Source organism: Balaenoptera borealis (assembly GCF_965194805.1).
Source record: "Balaenoptera borealis genome assembly, chromosome: 3".
Taxonomy (NCBI): Eukaryota; Metazoa; Chordata; class Mammalia; order Artiodactyla; family Balaenopteridae; genus Balaenoptera; species Balaenoptera borealis.
Window position 1 is genome coordinate 73,253,103 of NC_138866.1, and position 14,833 is coordinate 73,267,935.

Sequence of the window (14,833 nt, forward strand, 5' to 3'; positions counted from 1 at the left end):
TGGATGTTTCCTGTGAGCTTAAACAAAGGTATTTTAGCTTAACACTCAGGCATGGGAGGCAGGGTTCTCGGAGATGGGCCATTATGTATACTTTAAGCTATCGGCACCATCCCTTTAGTGATTACCTTGTAAAAAAAGCTATAGAATACAAAGATTAAAGTAAAAGAAACAGATCCAATATGAAGTCAGATTTGTTCTTCCCTATTACAAAAATGACCATGTGCCAGTTCTGAGCTTTGGCCTCCAGAGCTGTTGTGTGTTTCTAATCTATGTATTGGGACCTCTGCCTCTGCCACGTGAACAAGCCTGGGCTAGTCAGCTGGAGCATCGTATACGGGGACCAGAGCTGAGACAGCCTGGTTATCTGAGCTGAGGCCACGGAGACGTGACCGAGAATCTATTGACTTACTATGGTCCCTGGAGAGCTTAGAAGACACTTCTTATACAAATGCAGTGAGGAATATGCTAGTGATGGTTGGGTGCTTCTACCAAGGACCCTGAAAGGATTCCACTAAACCTATGTCACCCTTCCCACTCCTTTACTCCTGCTTCCTAGGACTACATATCAAATAAACTATCTGTACCAAGGTCTTTATCTCAGGGTCTGCTTTCAAGGGAACCAAATTAAGATAACTTGCATCAGGAGTGACCCTAGCAAATAGAGCTTCAGGATGGGATTCTAGAATACTCACTGATATCCAGGACCTCCTTGATGGTGGTGAGTGACATGGTGAGTGAAGTGGATGCCCAAAGTTGACCTTGAGGCAAGGATTTGTGTAAAAATGATTTGTTAGGAAGTGCTCCCATGGGGGAAAAACACTAGGGGAGATAGAAAGTGGGATCAGCACAAGATGGGGGCCAAACAAGAGTGCCATATCAAGCCACATGCCACAGAAGACAACTTTGGTGGCTCATCCCTGCAGGGAGCTTGACATTAGCACTTGCAGGGCAGCTTCAGATGAAGGGTGGAGGTTATCATTATACTTGCCCACTGGGAAATCAAGACGCTTCTCTCTCCTTCTCTGCAGGACTCAAATGGAGCATAGTCCCATCGAACATCCAACTGCAACTGTGTCCAAGGATGCCTCTTTGCAGGATGCCAAGAGAATTTGAGACTCTTCTCAAAATCTTCTGACTCGTCTGCCTGTGATTTCCAGCCTGAATTAAGTGATGCTTGTTGGTGATGCTTGAGTGCTTTTCAGAATGCTTGAAGATTTAGGAAGCTTCAAGAACAGTTTTATCCTACAAATAAAGTGTGAACTAGGAGTTCAGAAAAAAAATGTGTGGACTGAATTAAGATTATGATAATGCTCATGTGTTTCTAGTTATAGTAGAATCAGTGTCTTCCTGGTGGGATGAGTGATGCTAGTAAATGTTATTTATCTGGTGATCAAAGGTGCTTAGAGAAGGAACCGAGGATGTTTAACAGAGAACAGAGCAGACCAAAATGGGATGGGTAGGAATGATAGAGCTGTGTTATCGTTTGAAGGGCTGTCATGGGGAAAAGAGAATTGACTTGATCAATGGTGCTCCTTGGATAGCTATAAGACCAGTGGGGAAGAGCTATGGGGAGACATTTTTCAGCTCAATTTAAGAAGGTATTTTCAAATGCCCAGAGCTGTCCATAGATAAAAGATTCTGCCCTAAGAAATAGTGAATTCCTTAACACTAGAGTTATTCAGACAGAGGATGGACGATCATTTTGCAGGGGTGTTGTGGAGGGAATTCAAACATCAAATAGGGATTAAAGTTAGATGATATTCCCAACCCTGAAATATGATGATTCTTGTCCTTGATAAAAATAAAGGTGAACTTGCTGGAAAACCAAGAGAACTCTCAACAGCCAGGGTCAGAACAAAAGCCAGTTGAATAAAAGCTTAGTGATGGGATGAAACTAATCACTGCTTCTAAACCGAGTCATATTAGAAGAAAATGAGCTCCTATACTTGTAATGAGCCTTATTTATGACAGTTTTGCTGAAATCAAATAGTTTATGCTTCAGTTGAATTTAAATGCAGTGACAATTTACTTAATGAGACTTCTGGAACAAATTGTTCTTAGAATCAAATTGGCCAAAGTAGAAAGGAAATTATTTACAATACTGAGATGTTTTCTTTAAAGCTTAACAGGATACAGTATAGTGTACCAAAACTCCCACATCTGTGTGCAGTTGTGTAGGCCAGAGATATCTCTAGGTATTTTCCATGTCTCTGAGTACAAATGAAGATTAACAGAGATTTAGAAAATTTGAGAAGTCAGAAAAAGATATACTACTGTAATCTACAGGGCCACACATGGAGCCTATTTAGAGAGTCAAGCCCTAGCTCTGAGTTTACTCTGCCCATGTGTCCTCAAGAGTCTCTTGGTTAAATATCTCCAGGACAAATGGCTGGGTCATGAGGTAGGTATATATTTAACTTTCTAAGATTGGGAACAATATCACACTCTTGATTATTGTAGTTTTAAAATAAGTTTTGAGATTAAGTAACATTTGCTCTCCAACTTTGTTCTTTTTCAGAGTTGTTTTGGCAATTCTCAGTCATTTGCATTTCCATATGAAGTTTAGAATCAGTCTGTCAATTCCCAGAAAAAGGCCAGCTGGGATTTTGGTTGGGATTGTACTGAATTTATAAATTAATTTGGAGAGAATTAACATCCTAACAATGTTGAGTCTTTTAATCCATGAACAAGGTATCTCTCATTTTATTTAGGTCTTTTAAAATTTCTTTCAACAAAGTTTTGTAGTTATCAATGGACAGGTCTTTCACATATTTTGTGGGGGTCTGAATTGCTGACTGTAATTGTGGGTTTGTCTACTTCTCACAGTTCTATCAGTTTTTGTTTCATGTACTTGGAAGCACTGTTATTAGATGCATAAACACTTAAGATTGTTATGTGCTTATGTGAATTGAGCCTTTTATTGTCATGAAATGACTTTCTTTATTCCTGGTAAAATTCTTTACTTTGAAATCTACTTGGATATTAATATAGTTCAAACTTTCTTTTGATTAGATAGCATGGTGTATCTTTTTTCATCCCTTTTTCTTTTTTTTTTCCTTTTCTTATTTGGTAGGGGGAAAGGGTACTACCATTTATGGACTGTTTGATGTAATGATTAAACAAGTTTTCTTTTAGCAGTCAACTTTGGTTGATTTGGTACAACTGTATAGTTGTATCATTGTTATTCATTTGCTACAAACTAAGTTTTGTTTTAATTTTGGCTGCGTTGGGTCTTCGTTGCTGTGCGCTGGCTTTCTCTAGTAGCGGCGAGCAGGGGCTACTCTTCATTGTGGTGCCAGGGCTTCTCATTGCAGTGGCTTCTCTTTGTTGCGGAGCACGGGCTCTAGGTGCACAGGCTTCAGTAGCTGTGGCACGTGGGCTCAGTTGTTGTGGCTCACGGGCTCTAGAGCACAGGCTCAGTAGCTGTGGCTCATGGGCTTAGTTGCTCCATGGCATGTGGGATCTTCCCGGACCAGGGATCAAACACGTGTCCCCTGCATTGGCAGGCGGATTCTTAACCACTGCATCACCAGGGAAGTCCCCCTTTTTCTTTTAACTTATTTGTGTTTTTATATTTAAAATGCATTTCCTGTAGGTAGCATATAACTGGGTATTGCTTTTTTAAAAAAATCCAATCTAATGGTCTTCAACTATAAATTGGAATGTTTAGACCATTTACATCTGAATTTGGACTGTAAGTACAATAATATTGAAATGAATATTTCAAATATTCAAATGCAGTTTGAATATGGACTGTGGATTTGGACGATAATATTGGGTAGATGTTAACATTTTCTTCAAATTCATAGACAATTTGTCAACCATCTCAGCTAAGGAATATTTAACATGGACCAAGTTTTCATGTTGTCTTCCTCCTGCAGATTGCTCAAGATACAGTGACATATATTTTTGCTTCAACATTCCTATTTCTAGACTTAAGGGATGCACTTCTGTTTTCATTTTTACTTGCAACATTAACCATGCCCATATCAAAACAACTTCCTTGTACATTAAAATTTCTCAAGTTTGTAGATGAGTTTTATGGATTGCACTTAATTTGTCTGCTTTTTGGTGATAGAGAGAGTGGCTCCTCCTGTAACTGCCAAAGAGACATCTTCAAATCAGACTGCAGGCATGGGTAGCCCTAAGAAGTTTTCCCCTGGAGAGCTAATTCAATCTCTGGTGTATAAGTTTATGGCAACTTCAACCACCCAAGTGGCACTTCTCTGAATTGAGTGCATTGTCCTAGCCTTATCTTCAGGCTATGACAAAGAAGTGGAGAAAATGGTGGGAGGAGGGTGGAGTCAAATTGGAAGTGAGGTGGCATGTGGTAGAGAGAAGGCATAAAGAACATTGTGCACAGATCTGTGGAGCTGTGACATAGATATATGTATGGGCAACTTAATATGTCTCTGAGTTCATCTAACTCAGAGTTCATTGAGCTTTTTGGATGTTTATACTCATATCTTTCATCAAATTTGGAGAAAATTTAACCATTATTTTAAAAAATATTCTCTCTGTCCCTTTCTCCCTTGGCTCCTTCTAAGACTCCCTTGATCCGTAAGTTTGTCCACTTGATGATGACCCACAGGCTCTGTTCACTTTTCTTCAAACTTCTTTCTTTCTGTTTCTCAGAGCTGATAATTTCCATTGTCCTATCTTCAAGTTCACTTTCTTCTGCCTGCTCAAATCTGCCTTTGAATCCCTCTAGTGAATTTTTCATTTCAGTTATAGTAATTGTCAGCTCAAGGATTTTTTTTTTTTTGTTTACGTTTTCTATGTCTTTATTGATACTTTAATTTCATTCACCAATTGTTTTCCTGACTTTCTCCACATTTTTCTTTAGTTCTTTGAGCATCTTTAAGGTAGTTATTTTAAGGTCTTTGTCTAGTATATCTGCCATCTGGTCTTTTTCAAGGTCGGTTTCTGTTGACTTTTTTTTCCCCTTTGAATGGCCCATACTTTGCTGTTTCTTTGTATGCCTTATGTTTTTGTTGTTGTTGTAGTTGAACACTTGACATTTGAATGTAATAATGTGGAAACTCTGGAAATCAGATTCTCCCTTTTCCCCAGGGTTTTCTGTTTTTTAAAAAAAATTTTGTAGGCTGTCTCTGTGCTGGGGATCAGCCTGAGGAGTAAATCTAAGGTCTTCTTAGGTCTTTTCTGAGCCTTGAGCTTGCACATTTACTTTGTAAGTTTGCCCATATATACAGTTTTTGTTGTTTCATAAATTTATTTATTTTATTTTACTTATTTTTGGCTGTGTTGGGTCTTCGTTGCTGAGTGCAGGCTTTCTCTAGTTGTGGCAAGCGAGGGCTACTCTTTGTTGTGGTGTGCAGGTTTCTCATTGCGGTGGCTTCTCTTGTTTCAGAGCATGGGCTCTAGGTGTGCAGGCTTCCGTAGTTGTGGCACACAGGCTCAGTAGTTGTGGCTTACGGGCTCTAGAGCGCAGGCTCAGTACTTGTGCTGCACAGGCTTAGTTGCTTCGCAGCATGTGGTATCTTCCTGGACCAGGGATTAAACCCGTGTCCCCTGCATTGACAGGCGGATTCTTAACCACTGCGCCACCAGGGAAGCCCTATACAGTTGTTTTTGAAGGTCCTAGTCCTTAATGTCTGGCTCCCAAAAGGGGAAAAAGAAAGCAAAAAATGAAGTGTGTGGGGGAGCGTGTCAGCCTTTTATTTATTTTAATTATTATTATTTTTAATGATATATTCTTTTTTTTTTTTTTTGGCTGCACTGTGCTGCTTGCAGGATCTCAGTTCCCTGACCAGGGATTGAACCCAGGCTACAGCAGTGAAAGCCCAGAATCCTAACCACTAGGCCACCAGGGAACTCCCTAGTGTCAACCTTTTAAATTCCCCCAGAAGTCTCTTCAACCAGCAGAGGAGAAGCTTGCAATAAAGGGAGGAGGTGCAATAACAATGACTGCCTCTTTGTCTGCACTTCTGTGATCAGAAGCAGCAATCAGCAGTCAGAGCACTGATCCCTGATATTTGGAGGATAAGGTCCTTTTTGCTCAAACTGGCTCCTGGAAGCTGTATGCAGGCTCCTCCAGGGACAAACGCACAGCTGTCAACCTACCAGGTGGCTAAGAGTGGGGGATGGGTAATTGCTACTGTGCTAGGAACTGAAATTGACTGAAATTAACTGCAATTTACTATCCAAGCCTTCCCCTGGCAGATTCTGCTGGTGCAGTTGTTGTCTAGGTGGGGATATAGATTCCTGGCCATCTTCCCAGATTCCTCTCTGTGTATACAGTTTTATAGGCTGCAGATACCTCCAGAAACCTTCTGTGAATCCAAGAACAAATTCGGAAAATAGAGATTCAAAAAAGATGTGAAGGGACTTCCCTGGGTGCAGTGGTTAAGAATCTGCCTGCCAACGCAGGGGACACGGGTTTGATCCCTGGCCCGGGAAGATCCCACATGCCACGGAGCAACTAAGCCAGGGCACCACAACTACCAAGCCTACACTCCAAAGCCTGAGAGCCACAACTACTGCGCCCACGTGCCATAACTACTGAAGCCCATGCACCTAGAGCCCGTGCTCCGCAACAAGAGAAGCCACCACAATGAGAAGCCCGCAACGAAGAGTAGCCCCCGCTCTCCGCAACTAGAGAAAGCCCGCGCAGCAACAAAGACCCAATGCAGCCAAAAATAAATAAATAAATTTATAAAAAAAAATAAAGCAAGATGAAGAAATATAATACTTTCAACCATTTAAAAAAAAAAAGAAAAGACGTGAAGACAATATTGTCAACCTTCAGGGTTTCTGGCATCTCATTCTCTGTTCCTGCTCTGTATCACCTCTCTAGGGTTACCTCCTCCTTAGCTTTTAAGTACTCGGTGCCATCTTGCTCATTATCTCCTTCCCTAATAACCTTAGAAAGGATCTGATGTTAGTCATTTACGTAAATGCTTATTCTTCTTTGCTTCTTTTCAAACTTGATGATCTCTCCAACTTTAAGCAACAGCTATCCTGATTTCTAACTCTTTGCGCCTATCAAAATGAAAGTAATCTGATCCCAACTATATGTGCTTATTATAAATAATAATTGACTTATTATTCTTTAGGGTGAATGATTTTCAGCCATCGTGTTTTTCAGGGAGACTTTTGCATTTTTAGCCTTTCGTTTATAAACGTGAAATGAAAGGTTTTGTCCCCAATTTAATTTGGATTGCACCAAAAGCAGACCCTCAGACCAAAATTTGGGTGTAAGTAGTTTCCTTGGGAGACGAACCAGGGGAGAATCGTGAGGGAATGGGGAATGAAACAGGGAAGGGAGAAGAGCCAATAAAGTGTGTGTTTAAGAGCAAACTCTTGAACTGTGGGCTAGTGCCCACTGCTGGGCACCCTCTGAAACATTGTATAGAACACACTCTGGCATTGTCCCACCAAGTGACAAGCAGCTGGAGTAGTGATTCCCCAACACCCACCCCTTATTGGGGTGGGCTGCTCTGCAGGCACTAACTAGTTCTACGTGCAGAGCACAAAACTGTGACCAGAGAAAGCCCGTAGGGAGGGAGACACACGTGTTTGAGTTAGAAGCATTCAGTGTGTATGGGAATTGTCCACTGAAGATGCTTGTGACTTCAATGTGGGCCAAGGGGATATGGGCGGGATACCCATAGGGTCTGCTACTGTCCCTGACTTTCAGGCATCAAGCGTCTAAATTCATTGTATGAGAGATAATAGCTACTGCGCTGGCACGTATCTGTGGAATGCTGAGTTGTATGAATGCAGGTAGACTAAATCTAGTCTCTTAGGATGGGGATCTGGGGAAGAATGAGGACCTAAGAGCTGGTCTTTCCCCTCAGACACCTCCGGCTCTGTCGTGGTCCTTTTCTGTTGTGCAAAACCTGGGGTTCAATTCCTGCTTATGGACTAGCTGTGTGTTCTCAGAGCATTTTCCTTCAATCTAAGTCTTGCCTTCCTTAACCATAGAATTAATTAGAGATGTAAACAGCAGGCTCACAGAGATGTTTAGGAGATAATCTATAAGAAAGCATTTACTAGTGTGCTCAAAATGCATTTCCCCCTTCCTTACAGCCCTCTCCCTTCCTACCTTCAGTTCCTTCCCTTTTCCAAGACTCAAAAGCACATATTTTATTTTCTGGCAAAGCTGACATTATTTTAGCTGGTCTTATGATAGTTTCATACCACAAGCCCTCTTTTCTGATGTCCTTTATTATTTCTGGCAGTGAAGGTTTTGAACTAGAGTGTGTATTTGGAGCATAGACTCGTCATTAATAGAGGTGTTCCAACACAGTGGCCCAGAACCACATGGGGCCTGCACATCAAGAGGCAAGCCTGAGCTCTGAGCTCATGCCCCTCAGAGGTGGGAGTAGAAGCCAGCTACCACGATGATTGCGCCAGTGATGTAGCTGGCGTCTGGAGAGCACAGGAAGGACACCAGTCCTACACAGTCCTCAGGCCACCCCACTCTGCATGGAAAGAGGAGATGGGGCTGAGAGTGGTGACACCTCCCCATGAGCCCTGGACTCCTGTGGGATGCTGTGAAGTCAAGACCCCGAGGGGGTGTGTGAAGGGCTGCAAGTGGAGATATATGGGCTCTGCAGGGACTTTTACTCATCCCAGAGCTAGGCGGGTCATCAGATCTCAGAAAGAGGAATGGGTAATAGCCTGCAGAGGGATGGTATATGATCTTTTATCCATCATGAAGGTTCTGGGATCATGTTAATCCAAATCTACAAAGGACACTGCCTCACTCACAACCTGCCTCTGTATTTCATGGAGTCCCTTCATATGCTCCCAGAAGGTGGAGTCCTCAAATAGCTAAAGGAAAAGTCAGAAGGTTAGTGCTGCTTGTACAGATGGAGTCACGTGGGCTCCACATCATGCAGGCCTGTGTCTTTGTGGAAGGACTGCTAGGGGACACTCTGGGCTGGTCCCTCACAGAGGACTGAAGTCCTGATTCTGTTGTTGATCCCAAAGGCTGTGGATCAGAGCATCAGAATGAGAGTCCACAGGTCCAGGTCTAGGAGTCCAGGTCCCTGTGGTGCATGGCCTGGCATGGAAGGCACCGGAGCGCTCAGTGGGGCAGGAGCACTCCTTGGTCCTCACCACTTGGCTGAAGACTCCTGGCACCAGGCAGATCACCCAGATGTTTGGTGCCAGTTCTTGGTGAGTCCCAGCAGGGTTGTTTTACTGACTTGGTAGGCCCCTAGTTTCTGTGAACAGACAAGAAAGTAGATGACACATATGATAACTGGGAAGGAGAGTTTCAGTTGAATTTCTAGGCCTGTGCCTAGAAGTATATCCCTTCAGCAGCAATTGCAGAGATCATTGATAATGTCATTATAAAAGGATAAAATGCTGCCATGTGTATCCTTTCTGAAGAAGGAAGATCTGAGATACCCACTGATCAAATTTTATGTAGGTGTGCCCCACCCAGCAATGGCCTGCTCTGGGATCTTCCTGGACCTCTCCACTTTTCTTGGCAAATGGGGTTGTGTCCTTTCTCCAAATCTAAAGCCATAGAACTTCATACTTACAGCTTCTGGGCATACACCCCAACTGAGGAGACCAGAACTGCAGAGCTTCCCCTGGGAAGAGAAAGAAGGGGTAAATCCAGATGGAGCCACAGATGAATGAAGCAAATACAGACAGCTGGGGCATGAACAGAAGTGGGCACTGAGGACCATGGAGGTGAGCAGGAGGCGTTTAGGTCAGGATTAGAGCCCCCTCCTGCCTTCCTCCAGCCTGTCTCCTCTGTCCAAGAGCATCCTGGGGGCCAGGACCAACTTTTAGTTTTCATGCCACACTTGAATGCTCAATAGCCACTAAGGAGTACTAGTATGGACACTTTTTAAAATATGATCAAAATTTGTCTTTATTCTAGACTATTAATCTCTTTTCTGGCTTGAGGGTGTTCTATACCAGGCATGCTTAGGAGTAATATTAAAAGCACTTACCAATAGATCTTTTGGAATCTCAATCCCAGAAGTTCCATGTTCCCCAGGTTATGGTTTTAAAACAACCACTCTCCCTCACCATGGCCACCAGCTGTTCCCGGTCCTCACCCTTCCCCACGTGGCACACGGTGCCCATCACGTTCAGGCCCACCCCCTTCAATGCTGCCACCACCAGGCCCACATTCTGCTGCTTCTGGCTGCTGACCACCACGTGGGCCGCATCCTGGGCCAGATGCCGGGAGATGGTGAAGCCGATCCTGGGAGCAGAAATGGAGAGGATGTGACATGTCAGCTTTGGGCTGAGACCATCTCTTCAGGTTGTGCTTCTTTCTCTGAGACCTTATCCCCTGTCCCCTGCCATTTGGATTCTCTCCACAGCCCAGAGCTGATAAGCCCTCCCTCTACCTATGGATGGTCAGAGGACCAGGAGTGATGGGGTGAGTCAGGGCATGAAGCAAATATCCCAGAGTCACTCGTCACCCAATGGACCCCCAGGGAGGAGCTCAAAACCACTGTGGACCCTGTGATCACAGTAACCTGATTGACCAATGTCTTCCTGCTGTTGGCTCCGCTGCTGGTCTCCTCCAGGAGAGTGAGACTGCAAGGGGTAGGAGGCCTAGGCAGCCGTCTTAAACATGCTGGCCTCTGTCTGGGTTACCCTCATGATGAACTTGGCCTGGGGAGGGCTCTGATAGAGGTCATGACAGATCCAGTAGGTAGCTTCCTGCTTTCCTCTCTGCTAGCTGATTTCAATGACCTCTTTCTGCACCAGCCCATGTATCCTCACACCTCACATGTTCCTCTGCCAGAACACTCTTGAAGAATAGCCTGGGGCTTCCCTGGTGGCGCAGTGGTTGAGAATCTGCCTGCTAATGCAGGGGACACGGGTTCGAGCCCTGGTCTGGGAAGATCCCACATGCCACAGAGCGACTGGGCCCGTGAGCCACAACTACTGAGCCTGCGTGTCTGGAGCCTGTGCTCCGCAACAAGAGAGGCCGCGATAGTGAGAGACCCGCGCACCGCGATGAGGAGTGGCCCCCACTTGCCACAACTAGAGAAAGCCCTCGCAGAGAAACGAAGACCCAACACAGCCATAAATAATAAATAAATAAATAAATAAATAAAAATTAAAAAAAAAAAAAAAAAAGTATAGCCTGTTCTTCAAGTCTCTGCCCTGACCCCCAGCCCCTGGCTCTGAGATTGGAACACAATTGGCATTATCTGTGTTTTCTAAGTAACTAAAAAGTGTTTGCATTCTTAAATTGCCTATTCATATTGTTTGTGCTAAAAAAAAAAAAAGTTCATAAAACATTCTCTATCTCATAGTTTCCAAACTATGTTTGGTCTATGAAGACTTTTAAAAAAATATTTATTTATTTATTTTTATTTGGGGCTGCGCCGTGTCTTAGTTGCGGCATGTGGGCTTCTTAGTTGCGGCAGGCCACAAAGACTTTTTAAGAGCTAGGAAAGCAGAAGTGAGGTGGGGGCTGTGACTGTGTTACTTCTGTTCCTGAGCTTAATTAAGCTGGGCCGCAGAGTTAGCTGCTTGTTATTTGTGGGGGTGATTGGGCCTCCCTTCTCTCTGCTGTGTCCTGCCTGGGGGTCTGCTTGTCTGCAGCGTCATCTCCCATGGAACCCAAGCTATAAGAGTCAGGCAAGGCCAGGGGCTGGAATGTTGGGTGAACCAGTCTACCTCCCCCTGACAGGCACGGTCCTAAGCTCAGGAGATGCCACAGAGAACAAGAGAGACCCAGGTCCTGCCCTCAAGAAGATCACCTTCTAGTGAACAAAGAAATACACACCATGCTGCAGATGGATAAGTGTTGGGAAGTAAAGCCAGGCAAATCTAGGGCAGAAGGCCCTGGCATGCTGCTTTACAAGGGGGTCAGAGAAGGCTTTTGAGGAGGTGACTTCTGAGTGGAGAACCGAGTGATGTGGGTGGGAGAGCAAGCCTTGTGAGCGCTGGGACTTGAACCTGGTTGGTGTAGAGTCCAGCGTTCTCTTGTCTACACCACTGTTACATGTGCAAAGGTAATCACAGTGCCAGAGCAAGCAATGGTCCCCACACTGTTGTCCATGAACCCCGGGAAGGATTCTGAAAGACTAGCTCGGCCCTCATACATTCTTGAGTTAACATCTACATTTAAATCACTATAAAGGAAGTAATTTCTGGCATATTTTAAATATTCATATATTGAAATAAAACTGTTATCTCACTCTCTTAAACGTATCCAATGGGACCTAAATACCTTAATAATGTGATATCCATCATTATTGGTTTTAAAGAGTACATGAATATGCAGTCCCCAGCTTCATGGGGATAGCTAGGCATGGATTGAGGCCCGGGTGTCTCCTCTGGAGCTGACAGCGGTGGTGGCAGCTCCTGATCCCTCAGCTGCTTCAAGTGGCCCAGGTAGCAACTCCCTTGGCCAGACAGTTCTCTGTGGCTTCTGGGGATCAAGCCCTTCCTGATGCTGCATCTTCTTTCTTTAACTATTTTTTAAGGGAGGGGAGAGGGCTAAATTAGGAGTTTGGGATTAAAATATACACTCTGTTATATATAAAATAGATAACCAACAAGGACCTACTATATAGCACAGGGAAGTATACTCAGTGTCTTTTAATAACCTATAATGGAAGAGAATGTAAAAAAAGAATATATAACATATATATATATATATCTGAATCACTTTACTGTATACCTGAAAGTAACACAACATTGTAAATCAACTATATTTCAATAAAAATTTTTAAAAAATATTTTTATTGTGATAAAATATACATAACATAACATTTACCACTGTAACCATTTTTAAGTGTACACTTCTTTGGCATTAAGTACATTCACGTCATTGTGTAAGCATCACCACCATCCAACTTTTTCATCTTCCCCCACTGAAACTCTGTGCCCATTAGATAGCAACTCCTCACTCTGCCCTCTTCCCTCCACATCTTCTTTCTCTTAAAAAAGCACTTTGTAAAGTGTCAGAATCTTGTCCTATGATAAAGCATTTACCACAAGTTAAATAGAAGTGATTTCCCAGAAACGATGGGCAACAACTTTGCTGGCATTCAGTCAACACACAGAAGTGCCAGGTGTCCTGTCTCCCAGCTCCATCTCTCCCTCCCCGTCATTAACACCCTCCGTAAGGTGCTGCTGAAACCGCAGAATGCATTTTGGGACTTAGTAGAGCATAGGTTCTTCTGTTTCAGCACAGAAAGAATTCAGCAAGAGGCAGAGTGACAGGTAAGGAAAGAGTTTATTAATATAGGACGCTTGTGAGAGATACAAGCGGGCAGGCAAGGGAGTGCACACCGAGAACTTAATGGGTTACATTTTCATAATCAAAGGAAAAGTGGGAAGGGGAAGAAGGCCACCTTCTTCCTCATTCTTTTTTTTTTTAATTAATTAATTAATTATTAATTAAAAAAATTAATGAAACTTTGAACATATTTTAATACCACCACACCTAGTAAGGAAGTAGAAGGTTGGGAAATTTCACATTTTTAGCCTCTAAGTTCGAGAAGTATAGTCCAAGTCTCAGACCAAAAGAGACTTAAAAAAAAAAAAAAAAGTAAGCCGATAGAACAGACTAGAAAATTTCTATGAGCTGGTGTGAGAGAAGAATTTGGGGCAGAGATGCAGAGTGGGAATGGTGTATATCTCCTGTCCTTGCCTAGTCTAGAGTGGGGATAACTAACAACCTGACAAATTCTCCATAATGTTTAGGGTTCGAGAATAAAGAGAACCCAGGCCGTACTTCTGATAAGAATAGATACTACAGCTGATGTTAGCCAAAAGGCCGAGAAGCGGTTGCCCAGGCCATACTTCCGAGCAGCAAGCATCAGGAAGAAATCACCTGTGCTATCAGGCCATGGAATCACACAGACAAAAGGTGTTTTGCATGTGGGGCAAGAGAAGGTCAGAGACAGTCTTATGCTTTCCAGGCCCTGGGCCAGTGTGGGGACAGGTGAGGAAGGCCTGGGGTGTGTCATATTTAGAAATTAACTGAGAGGAGAGCCACAGGCCTTCAAGGATGTCCTGATTTGGACGAGGAAGTAAATAGAATTCATGATGGCTCCTGCTGACTGAAGGGTAGGAACATTTAAATTTTTAATTGTTTTCCAAAAATATTGTATAAATGTGTAACCCATAACTGCTATATCTGCCAGCATTTGTAACAGCAATCTTTCAAATTTTGGTCATTCCGATTAGTGAAAGATGATATATAAATTATTAATTTTATTTTCCATAGTTACTAGGAGTTTGAGGATCTTTTATAATTTTTTTTACTATTTGAGTGTTCTCTCCTGGGAATTGTCTGCTCCTCATTTGGCAACATTTCCGTATTGTCTTTTCCTTACATTTGTAGGAGTTATTTGTCTACTTGGATACTACTCCTTCATCTGCTACATATGTTGCAAATGTGCTTTCATAGTCTGCCACTTCTCTTTTAAATGTGTTTATGGTGTTTTTTGCCAAACAGAAGTTTTCAATTTTAATATAATCAAATGTATTAATCTTTTCCTTTATGGTTTGTGCTTTTTGTGTCTGCTTTAGGAAGTGCACCCATTGCCAAATCACAGAGATATACTTCTATATATTTTTCTACTAGTTTAAAAGTTTTATTTGTTTTAATTGATCTAAAATTTGTTTTTTCCACTTATAAGATTGTGATCTAATTTAATTTTATTCCAAAAGATGAGCCAGTTTTCCAAGCCTTTTTTTCTGAATAGTTTATCCTTTCCTTGGTGAGTTTTAATGCCTTCTCTAGTATTCACCCACATGTGCATGGATCTGTGTCTGGGTTCTCTTTTCTATCCCACTGATTATTTTTCTTCTCGTGTGATGATACTACACTATTTTATTTATTTTTAAATTTTTATTGTTATTT

At 42.7% G+C, this 14,833-nt stretch overlaps 1 long non-coding RNA gene across 2 annotated transcripts in view; it reads left to right on the plus strand.

Annotated features, from left to right (window-relative positions):
* LOC309626027 overlaps window positions 1-9,328 on the plus strand; it is a 66,792-nt gene extending 57,464 nt beyond the window's left edge. For both annotated transcript variants that reach the window (XR_014242888.1, XR_014242889.1), the window contains exon 7: window positions 1,029-9,328. This is a non-coding gene — a long non-coding RNA (uncharacterized lncRNA). The remainder of the gene's footprint in view (window positions 1-1,028) is intronic.
* Window positions 9,329-14,833: the final 5,505 nt, after the last annotated feature.